This window comes from Centruroides sculpturatus, unplaced genomic scaffold, assembly GCF_000671375.1.
Source record: "Centruroides sculpturatus isolate CEXI.00-Female unplaced genomic scaffold, Cexi_2.0 scaffold22, whole genome shotgun sequence".
In the NCBI taxonomy this organism is placed as follows: Eukaryota; Metazoa; Arthropoda; class Arachnida; order Scorpiones; family Buthidae; genus Centruroides; species Centruroides sculpturatus.
Genome location: NW_019384323.1, coordinates 425,958 through 437,634, shown reverse-complemented (window position 1 = coordinate 437,634; position 11,677 = coordinate 425,958). Strand labels below are relative to the sequence as shown.

At 33.2% G+C, this 11,677-nt stretch overlaps 1 long non-coding RNA gene across 1 annotated transcript; it reads left to right on the top strand.

The window, feature by feature from the left end:
- The first annotated feature begins 8,822 nt into the window (after positions 1 to 8,822).
- On the top strand, positions 8,823 to 10,613 carry LOC111626183. The gene is made up of 4 exons (XR_002756842.1): positions 8,823 to 9,358; positions 10,205 to 10,312; positions 10,388 to 10,516; positions 10,601 to 10,613. It is a non-coding gene; the product is annotated as an uncharacterized LOC111626183 (long non-coding RNA).
- The last annotated feature ends 1,064 nt before the right edge of the window (positions 10,614 to 11,677 follow it).

Sequence of the window (11,677 nt, the reverse complement as noted above, 5' to 3'; positions counted from 1 at the left end):
TTCGATGATTTGTTGCTGTGGTAGCAGCGTGTTTCGGACGTTTTCTATTATAAATCAGCATTTAACATATAAAATATAATTTCTGCGGCTAAAAATATGTGCTAGTAGAAAAATCTTTCCGCGTTCTGCTTTATTACCCATAGGAATGGTTTATTTCCTAGTAAAAATGGCATCAATGGACTATGAATGTTCACTAACACGCAATTCCAAATAGAGCAAATATAAAATAGTACTTTTAAGTACACGCACTTCGCTTATCACAATGATAACCGTGACTCATCGTTAGAATAAAATATTAAAAAAGTAAAAGACCTAGACTTATCGTTTTTCTCATTTACCGAACAAGTCGGCTCGTAAAAATGTTCAAAATCTCGAATTAGAAGAAAATAGTAATAATAATGCGGCCCTTTAGAAGAAGGAGGTTTCAAATTTTTATCGATCTCCACATTAGTACAAATTTATGCGGCTAATTCGGCCATTATTGAAGTAGTTTAGCCTCATTTACCATACTGTAACGTCGTCGGTAGAAATTTCTATTTAATTCGGTAAAAAATTAATATATTCCTGGCCAATTTCGACGGAAACGTAGAAGTTTTTATCAGTAAAACACAGGCAAAAAATTCCTTGGGATAAGTTTATTAGTTGGGTGGCAATTTGAAATACAATTTTTACGTTCTTTGTTGACGCAAACTAATAAATGTTCGTCAATCGATTGCGACGCGATTACGTCCGCACGTCTCAATCCGATAACGATTTTCGCCACGGCAAAACGTTTACAGGAAGATGGCATCGGTTTTTGTCTTTTAAATATTTAAATATTCTTCAAACATATTTTTATTTAAATTTATACGCCTAAAGAAGAAAATGTCAAAGTTTTCTGGATAAAAATTAAAAAAATAAAGCGAATTTTGTTCCTTTACAGAAGAAGGTGTACAACTTCGGGGGGTTGTTAAGAGGGTGGAAGTGATGGATGGTGCGACTAAGAATCCTAACTGTAGAAGAGCAGAGATTTATTAAGACGGATGACACAATAGGAGAAAGAAGCGGAGTATTGAACATTGCTATTTTCTCATGCCTATTTTAACGTGTCCAAATTACATCTGGAATCTGTTCTTTAGCCCCTCGAGTGCCAAGTTTTGAAGGAGGGAAGAAATATATCAGCAAAGAACCCCCTTTCTCTCTCTGTCGCTCCATCCAAACGGGAGATAGAAAAAAAGTTATGACAGCTAACAAAGTGATCCGGTGAGGAAGAAAAAGTGTTTAGGAACTTTTTAACACTATAAATACACTCACTAACGAGGTAGGGTAATTAAGATAGAATGGGGGAAGAAGTTACAAAAGGCGACTGTTACATATTTAAAAGAATGGAATTAACATTTTCTTTTTTTCGGGGTGTAAAAATAAGATAAGTCGTATTTTAAGTTTAAGTAGGAGAGGGGGAGAGAAATGTATTAGTCGAACACCTGGAACCGGGAGTAAAAGTATTTCTTTCTATCTATCAACCTACCTGCCGTGTCATCTTGACAGGTAACCGTTCTTTATTTTCATCCCATGACATATCCGTTCTAGCGCCCTCTAGTGTTAGGCGACCGTACTATCCGTTGTGTTTGTCTAGCAATTCTAAAAACAACAGTCGAGTGTGAGGTTTGTACGCTATTTTTTACTTATTTTTTATTTCTATTATTAATGGCAGGAAAATAAATTATTTAACCTTTCTTTTTCCTCGAAAAATACAAATATTATATTTCTAGAAAATCATTATCATTGTTTGTCTTTTAAAATGTAGTGTAAAAACTTGCACTTTTAAAGGTTAGTTAATTATTAATTAAATATTCCGTAATTAAAATGTGCTTTAATTTTGCTAAACTTTTTAAAATTAAATACTTTTATTGCCGTTTTTTTTATTTTATTTTCCCTAAAAAGTTTCGACTTTTTTTATTAATTAATTTTAAATTAAATATTATGTAAATTTAATTTAATTTTTCACTTTTCAAGCGATTTATTTTGTATTATTTTTCGCTCTTTTTTAAGGAATTAAAAATAAATAAAATTATTTTATGAATTTAATAAGAAGAATTTTCCTATTATTATTCTTTAATAACTTTATCTTAAAATAATAATAATAATTTAATTTTCAAAAATATTCTTAAATCTCGAAAGGTTGTCGGTCACTTTTTGAAGATTTTAAAAAACTTCTTTCGAATTTTGTGATTGGTTTAAAGTTTTAAAAGAAAATCTGCTGAAACGTCGATATTTAAATCTTTTTTCATTTACGTTGAATTTTCTTTTCATTTTTCGTGTAAAAAAGTGAATAAAAATGATTGTTTGCTAGTTTTTCAGTTCGCGCAATTAAAGATATTTGGAAGGACATTTTTTAATTTAAAATCGATTGCAACAGGAGATTTGATTCGTCAAACGTTAGAATTCAACAATGAAAAAAGGAATTTTGCATAATTAGAAGAGCTCGAATGGTCGAAATGCATCAATTTAATGCAATTCTTTATCGTACTTAATTGTCTTAAACAGCTGGCATTCGGTAATTTCATTTGCTTAGCAGCGCGCAGACAAACGTACGCGCGCACACCTTTCTGTATTCATCACAATCAGAATTAGTTAAATATAAAGTGAAATGGCTACAAACCAATTTTCAGACCGCAAATCAATCCGAGTTCAGTCTATTTATTAACCAGGTGAAGAACTTTAAAGAGGAGAGACACACAGACGGAGAGAGAGAGAATGCTGCATAATCAATGAAAATTGTGTTTGCTAAAGCAGAATGCAAATCACCCCCTAATGCAAGCTTTATAAAAGCATTTGCTTTTGAATGAAGCAACAGACATGTTGTTAATTAAAGTGATTAGATGTGAATAGAAACCCTTTCAAATTCTATTTGTTACTTGTATTTGTTTGATGAAACTACGTCCGTCGTTCGTATAAATGCTCTCTCGATGACGTTTCCTGTGTTTGCACCTATCCCAATTAAGCTTTTTGTTGCGCTTTTTTACATCGTATACGCTTTGTTTTTTACCTGGGGTTTAAGCGCGTTTCTCTCGTTTCACCGCAACACACAACGCTAGAAATATATTATTTTCGTTGTTTATTCCTCCGGTAACGCAACGCGCACCTTATGTTTTATGTAACGCATTTCGTAGAAGCCTCCCCTCGCCAATGGGGGGAAAGTTTTCCCACGTGTTTGTGCCAGTGCCATTTTATATAACTTTAGCTAATGTCTCGAGAAGCGGTGTTTTGTTGCTTAAATAATCAATTTTGGATACTTTATACCGGCGTCTCGGCTACTTTTTCTTAGACACGTAAACACTATTAAAGGAGTAGTTTATCAAGCTTAAAATTGGGAGGGTTTGAGATAGAATCGGGCACGTAAACTTACATTTTTAAGTGAAAGAAGAGTGGTTAGTTGCATAATGGAAACGGACGAGGTGTCCGCGTACACAGAAACTGCTACTCTCCTCTTGTTTGGACAGCTGTAAATGTCATCCCCACCGTGCAACTGTTGTCTGTCCCTCTTCATTTATCATCTCTTCTCGTGGGTCGCTATCATTAACAGATGTCATCTTGAGAATTTGTACAAGTGGAACGAGTTTATACATAAGACACGGGCAATTTTTAATTAGTAACAATTATATTTAAAATACTTTTCGGTGGGTTACTAATTAGAGGGCCGATGAATGTTTTATTTTCGAGGGGAGGAGGGCAGAAAATGTTTAACAACAGGCGTGTAATTACTGCAGTCGAATGTCTCTCTCGGGGTAATAAAGAAATTGTAAAATCTTCACGTTCACAATAATGGATAAATATGAGGTTCGAGTGGCAGTTTGGTCAAAAGAAAGTGGAATCCTGTTGTCGGTAAAGCCGGCCGGATTATCGATAAAGTGGACACCTACCGTACGTTTAATGGACAATTTTAAGAGTTTTTGGAAGGACCTTTTTCTTTTTTCCAAAGTGGCTACAATGATCGGCACGTGACTGCAGTGTAAAGCAAGCAAGGATTTACAGCTGCATTTTGCGTGATGCCAAGCCTGTTATTTGGTGGGCGGAATGATTGCTGGCCAGTGTGTAAAAAGCCCTTCCCTAACTATACAATGAATGACTTTCTCTCGCTTTTCTTTTCTTATTCTTTTTCTTTCTTCTTCCGTTTACAGAGAAACAAAGGCGGTGAATTAGAGTTGCGCTCTTTTTCTATTATTTCCACTTATGTGTTGGGTGCGAAAGAAAGTTCTGCCGTCCACAACCGTGCGCTTGTTTTGGCAAAGTGGGCGATAATTTCGGAAAGGAAGAAGGGGCTCGTTGTGCTACGCCTGAAGTCAGTAAGGTTAAAGAATCGCTGCTCAGGATTTCTCTATCGTTTAAGCTTAAATCATCTCAAAATATCTTGGTGAAAATACTACGATATATCGATTTGAACGTAAAGCCAAATATTTAATATATAATTTCAAGTATAAACACTTTTAAAGGTGATAAAATTATCGTTTACTTTGGTGAAAAAGAACAGTGCTTTTATTTTTCTTTACGTCTTCCATTTGTTAAATACGAAGAAAATATAAAAAGAGGGTCGTAAGCATCGAAGGATCTTTATCAAAAATGCTTCTAAAATCCAGATTTTGAATTTACAAATGCGTGAATTTGATGCAAAAATGTCAATTTTAACGTAAATATTGATTTTAAAAAGTTGGTTTTAACAAAGATTAACGAGGTTAAAATTAAAAATTTGTGCCATTTACGCATCAAAATCCTTTTTTTATCCGCTAAATTTAGTTAAAATTATTTAGTTTTTAATAAAATTTTATAATTAAAAATAATAATTTAACTTGAGATCTGTGGAAAAGTTCGTAGCTTCGTCCCATTGTACAAGAGGGGACGGGAAAAAACAAGTAAATAATTACGATACACGACACGGCAGATATTTTCCGAGATACTTACTCATTTATAATTGGCATAACTAGAGATACATCCCGAAAAAGAAGGAGAAGGGGAAAAAATCTTTTAAGTTAACTCAATCGAACAACTTCCACTACTAATTTAGTATGGAGTAATTGGAGTTCGATCTAACTCTAAGACAAACTAGCTTGTTATGATGGATGAGTAGAAGATTAATGACAAACCTTCTCCCTTCAAGACCAGATTATTAATTTATCTTTCACGCCTTTCTCTTCTAGCAATCTGCTTAATACGAGACTCCACTTTGGCTCGACTTTTAACTAAAATCGCTTCGACGGTTCCCATTCGAGACATTACGTCCACAATGGCCAACTCTCCTCTCGTGTGACAACCACTCATCTATAAAAATGGAGCCCACTAATGATAACTTATACTACTAACTTCCTTCTCACAATTATAAATTTTCATCAAGTCATAAAATATATACGTATTATAGCTCGGAGGAGTCTTAAATTTTCGAAATTTACAGATTTCTGGAGGATTCCGGGGTGTTTTTTTTAATTATCTAGCAGTAATGATATCTTAGGTATGATTTATAGCACGGAGTGTAGCTTATGTAATGGATCTAGGCTATTTTAGCGGCGCGTAAACTCGGAAACCTCGTTCGTGCGAAGAGAAAGTCGAAAGTGTGGACTTACGTGTGGAAAGAAAATCATCGGTGGAATCGAGGAAGGTGTGGTCTTTTCGGGGAAAAAAGGAAGAGAGGAGGGAGACGATAAGCCACTTTCTACACCACGGATGCATCACGCAACCACCTAACATTTCCGCGTAAGATCACGTCACGATTTCGGTCCGGATATCAGCACCAAATGCATAAATCATGAGATTCGGAAACGTCAGACGAAAACAGGTGACCCTTTCTACCATAACGCACGCTTTCGACGTTGCCTAATGCGTTTTGTTTCCACTCCACGCTAAATATTTCTAGAACACGTTACAATGTATAACTTCTACTTAAGGTTAAATGATGGAGAGGGACTCCCGGAGACATTTATTTAATAGAGGAAAAACATCTACATCCGCTATAACGGAACGTTTTGCAGACAAATAGGAAGTGGTAAACGTGCGTAAAAATAGGCGGCGGGTAAGAAAATTTCGATACTTGCGGCAAAACCGAATAAAATGAAATAAACCACGAAAAATTGCAGTTACGTATTAATAATTAAGTACAAATGACGAAATATCCAGGCGCCAGGCGATTAATAACACAACGAAAAAGCGGTAAATTTTTCAAAAGGAGCTTACCTTACTCATTTACCTGTCATTAAAACATATCTTTACATTCAATTATACAAGGTAATGGATACGCATCTTCATCCTTCACAACAGATAACCATTGATCATCCTCTTCACCTACGAAGACCGGCACCGTTATGCGCAATATGCCGTGACGAGTTGGCGGCGGGAAGTCTAATTATTTTAAAAGAAGAAGACGAAGAAAGAAAAGAAAAAGCCGAGATAAGCCGAGCGGATGACAAATATGGAGTACGTATTTACATTGGAGTAAGTAAAGGGACCGTTCACCCCGTCATTAAATTGCAAAGGAAGTCGCGATGTAGCGATAAGCAGTGAGTCAAGTAGGTAATAAATTTATTGTAATTATAGTATATCGGCACAATTACTGCGTTCCGATCACATATTACAGGTTGTAAATCAACACTCCCGACTTTTTATTCGCTTCCACGTCCAAAAAAGATCATTGTTGCAACTCCATCCCCCCTCGGTCGTAAATGGGGCTTCGCAACGTCTGCACATCTTTACCTTATCTGATTTGAAAATTTGATTTATATTTTGTTGATTGAATTAATACGTTTACTTATTAATTTAAATTTTCCTCTTGTAATTTTATGATAAATTGTTTTCAACATGTTACGGTACTTAAGCGGCTTCTTAATCTCTACCTTCCTTCGTCTTTTATTCACTGCTTTTCCGGCTTTTTATCTCGAATTGTCGATGGACCCAGCGCTTTTATCTTCACATTTTATTGGCTAAAACAGTTTTAATTGGCTGAAGCCATTTTGAGTTTTCTTTAGGTAAACTCTACCGTAAAAGCCCGAAGTCGGCTCTAACTTCTCGCTTTCCTTCGTAAATTTACTTTATCTATGTATATATGCATACTACGTGTATATATAAATAAATATCGTATGTATTTATGTATAAATATTTATACATTATGTATCGTTGTACGAAGGCAAACACTCCGCATAGGCTACTATATAATGAAAAGCTGAGAAAATTATATATAATAGCTTTTCTTGTGAATTTAAAACTCTCCAAAGTTGTTTCTTCTGGTTTTTCCGTATTAACGGCATTCGTTTATCCCCATACTCTATACGGGGTGGCTCAAAAGTCGGTTATTCTGCTTTTTTAGATAAAAGAGTAAATATGAGTGGCAAACCGAGTTTAGAACAACGCGATTTCCTCGTACAATAATAATAATAATAATAATAATATAGCAATTTAGACTTAAATGGTTAACTGACTTTTGGGTCACGGTGTGTATCAGCAATTGCTTTTAAAAGGAGACGAATGCTGCTTTTATCTTATTATTATTTAATTAAGGGGAATCTTTTCTTATATCCATTGACTGAATGCGTAAAATTTTCCTGTCGGATTTATTAAATGTCGTCCTCGTTCTTCTCTTAAGCGTACATTCGGAAGATAAACACATATTTGGTTATAAAATATATATTTTTTCATTTTTTAAATATTATTTTTGCAAATAAATTCAAATATTCTGCTATGCTTCTCTCCGTTTTTACTTCTTCTGGGCGTTGACTTATGCATTAAAAATTGATTCTGGCAATGGCTGGTTCCGTTCCCTCTACTCTCCACTTTACTCAATTATACACATATATTAGACCTATATTTTTTTCATACTTTCCCCGCTTATAAATGTCTAATTAATTTTGTGAATTTTATCGACTTTTAATTGAATTTATTCCGCATTTTTATGATGTTTCGGTCAGTTAAAGCGGTTTTTTATCTTTAGTTTTCACTGCATAAACCGGTTTTATCTTTATTTTTTATTGGATATACCGATTTTATCTACATTTTTCATTGGTTTATGCGGTTTTGTTTTGCCTTTGCACGAAGTAAAAACAGGTTTGAAACATAAACGCAGCGGTTTTATCTTAAATTTTATTGCATAAAGCGATTTTATCGGGAATTTTCACAGATTAAAACGGTTTTATCGTGGATTTTCATCCGCAAAAGTCATTTTCTTTCGCAATTTTCATCACATAAAACTGTTCGATCTTCAATTTTCTTTGGGCAAAACGGTTTCTCATCGAATAAACGTTTGTGTAATTAAGGCAATTGTACCGAAACATTGATATAGAATTAAAGTATTTAACAATTAGTCAAATTACAATTTATATAAACAAGAGATCTTAATCAAACGTACAAATTCCTAGGGAAAAATTACATATAAAACAAATAAGATAGAAGATGAATGGTGACAAATGAAGATAAAAGAGTTGTTTAATAATAAAAAAAACAAGCACTNTATAATATTTTAATAAAATAACTATTCATCATTTTAAGAGTATTTAAAATTATCTTATTATTTAATCGTTTGGCAAAATTAAGATTTAAATTTAAAAAGAAAAAAACGGACAAATATAACTGCCGTTTACTAGTGCTGTCATCTGTCGCCAGAAAACGTAATTACTTGGTCGTTGTTTTTTCCTTCCCAAACGCGCTTAAATTCGAACTATTAAAAGTTTTATCCGCGATTAATAATTTAAATATACGTATATAAATAATATAACTGGTAGTATACGTAACAATGTATAATTTACGAGAAACATTGTCTATTTGAATTTTTCAAAATATAAATTTTTTCTCTTTTTTCTTGGATTATTTCTGGAAATTTGGAAGATAAATCGCTGTTTCTCGTAGATTCATCATCTCTAGATGTTAGCTGTCCGCTTCAATGTTATCAAACCGTCTTTTTTTTTCTTTTTTTCACGATAAAGTCTGTCATGTATTCTGCTTAGTGTTCATTAGGTTCTATTAATTCTTTCCAATATAATTGTGCAGACGTTCTCCGCATACAAATGACCTTATCCTTCCTTACGCTGTCACATACATATCTAAGGATACATTAATAACGCGTTATCTAATGTTTTATGAGTTGTTAACGCCTGCAGTTATTATACGCCAACTTGGCTGGGAAAAACAAAAATATATTTATATTGTGACGAATTTTTCAATCGGTATTGTCACCGTGTTAATTATATTATTGTTAGTTCGAAATAAATCTTTATCGTTGGTACAAGATTATTTTATTTCTTTTAATACATTTTTAAATTCGGAAGCTCTCGAAATATAATTCCGGTATGTGTTTTTTTCGATACGGTGGTAGGCGCCCGTGGCAAAGCCAGCCGTCGTCTTCTCTGTAAGTATCCTATTTTGCTTCTTTCGTGTAAAAATTATTTCTTTACTTTTTATATCTTTGATTTAAAAGGTCTCGGAATATATTTTGGCTGGTTTTTACGAATTAATTGTTTTTTCGTGGATTGGTCGTAAAACGAGTCGTTATATTTCGAGTAATTATATCGAGACGGTTCCCGGAAGTAGTTGTAACGATACGATAATACGCGGAAATAAGAAATTTTACGTGGGTAATGGCGAAATTTTACGGGTCGTGAGATAGAGAATTTTGAAACCGGCGGTGGCCAAACCAGCCTATTCCATAAATATTTATTGAATATTATTTATCAGTTCGAATATGCCTTATTTATTTCTCCTCCGGCTTCTTTATAGTAGTCTATACAATGGCATTAAATTTAATAAAAGAGCTGCATCTATAGAAGGTTTAATAATTTTTATTACAGCATTAATATTAAAATGATAATTTATCAATTTGATTGTCGATACATTTAAAACCGTCGGCCTTCGGTCCGAGACGCCATTTTGAAAATTGAATTGAATTTTTATTATTAATTAATATTTTTTAATTTTCTTTAATATAATTCGACCGTTAGTTTTATTTATCGATATAATCCCGCTGTCTGGTAAAATTTTGTTACTTTTAAAAACAGAAAATTCGAATTGTTGTAGAATTTCATTTGGTAAATATCTGTTCCAATTCTGCATGTAAAATCATATTATTTTAAATAATGCTTTGGTATAATACAAAATGCGGTTTAAAAATTTACAAAATGTTTTGAACTTTTTTCTATTTTATATTTTTCAAAACTTTTAACTGGTTCAAATTATATTTCGTTGTGTTTCGTTATAGTATTTACTCGTTAGATCCCAATCCGTTGTCGGAAACCGTCGTTAAGCCAACCATCCGATTTCGTACCGGATTAGTATTTTACGTCGAGTTTACATTTCTGGAAATATTGTAATTATATAACACCGTAAAATTATAGATAACGGATAAATTTTGGTATTTTTTTAAATATTTTTTCCGCAATAGATAACCGCTTTTACGTCTAATTTCGGATTTTTGGAAAACCGTCGTAAGACGAGCCATTCCGTTATAGCTTTAAGCTTTCGTTCTCCAATATAGTGTCGCGCAAATAACGGACAAATATGCCACTTAAATGTATTGGTAATATAGAAATCTCGGCGGTCGTAAGATCGGGGTGTCGTATTTTCAAATTATAACAAAATATTTATATTATTTTAGAAAATTCGACAAAACTTTATCATTTACTACTTTCGACACGCGGTTCTTTAACCAATTCTACCAGGTAATTTACTGCAGAAAATTATACGTAATAATTTTAAATACTTTTATAAAAATCTTAGTGATAAAACTTTTTAAAAGTTTAATTTTATTTTTCGAAAGGACAATAAATAAAATGTAAAAGCCATTGACGACGTAGCATCTATCGGAAGTTAAATGCCGTCGATGAGTTTTTTAATTTGCATTATATTATCGTCGTCGTCGACCATTGTCAATCCACCGCTGGACGAAGATCGCCTCTAATCTTTTCCATTTTTCTCCGTCCAATGCTTCGGTTTTCTAATTTACGTAATTTCTGTTAAATCTAGTAAATGTCGAAAGTTTTATGAATTTAAAAATAAATTTAAGTTTTTAAAGAATTTACTTAAAACTTTTTAAAATGTACTTCTTAAAATGATAATACGAATAAATACATTGTTTAATCTTTGAAAATGTATTAAAATTTCGTGGTTTACTAGATTTTTAATCGAAATAATTGAAGAGGCACCTTTGTAATCTTGCGAGTTATAAATACGTAAAGGCACTTGGTAGACTGGAACATAAATTTGCGTCGGTGGCACGAGTTACGCGTTCATAAAGCGGAACAGGATTCGCACCTATTGCCGAGGAGTTGTGAAAAAGTGGAGAGAAAGTGCATTGATCTTTAGGAGAAGAAAAGAACGGCTATTCTTTTGCATAAGCGGAGAAAAGAGAAGCGCCTATTGAAAATTAGATATATGATCTGACAACTCTTTGCCGCACTCTTATTTCATTTTGCAAACCGAAGACCAGGTAATTATATCTAACAATTACTCATAATTACCCTTTCCTGTATATTACTGACTTTGGTCTATTTAGCGGCAGGAAGAGAAATTAAGCAATTTATTAATCAAAAATATGATAATTACTTATTTCTCTTATGACATTTCTGATTGGTTATTAATGGTGACGTTGATTTACTGCGTTAGTTTTCGGTTACGAATGGCATTCGATGGTTATTATTGACGTTAATTCTAAAATTTTGAGATTGGACACACC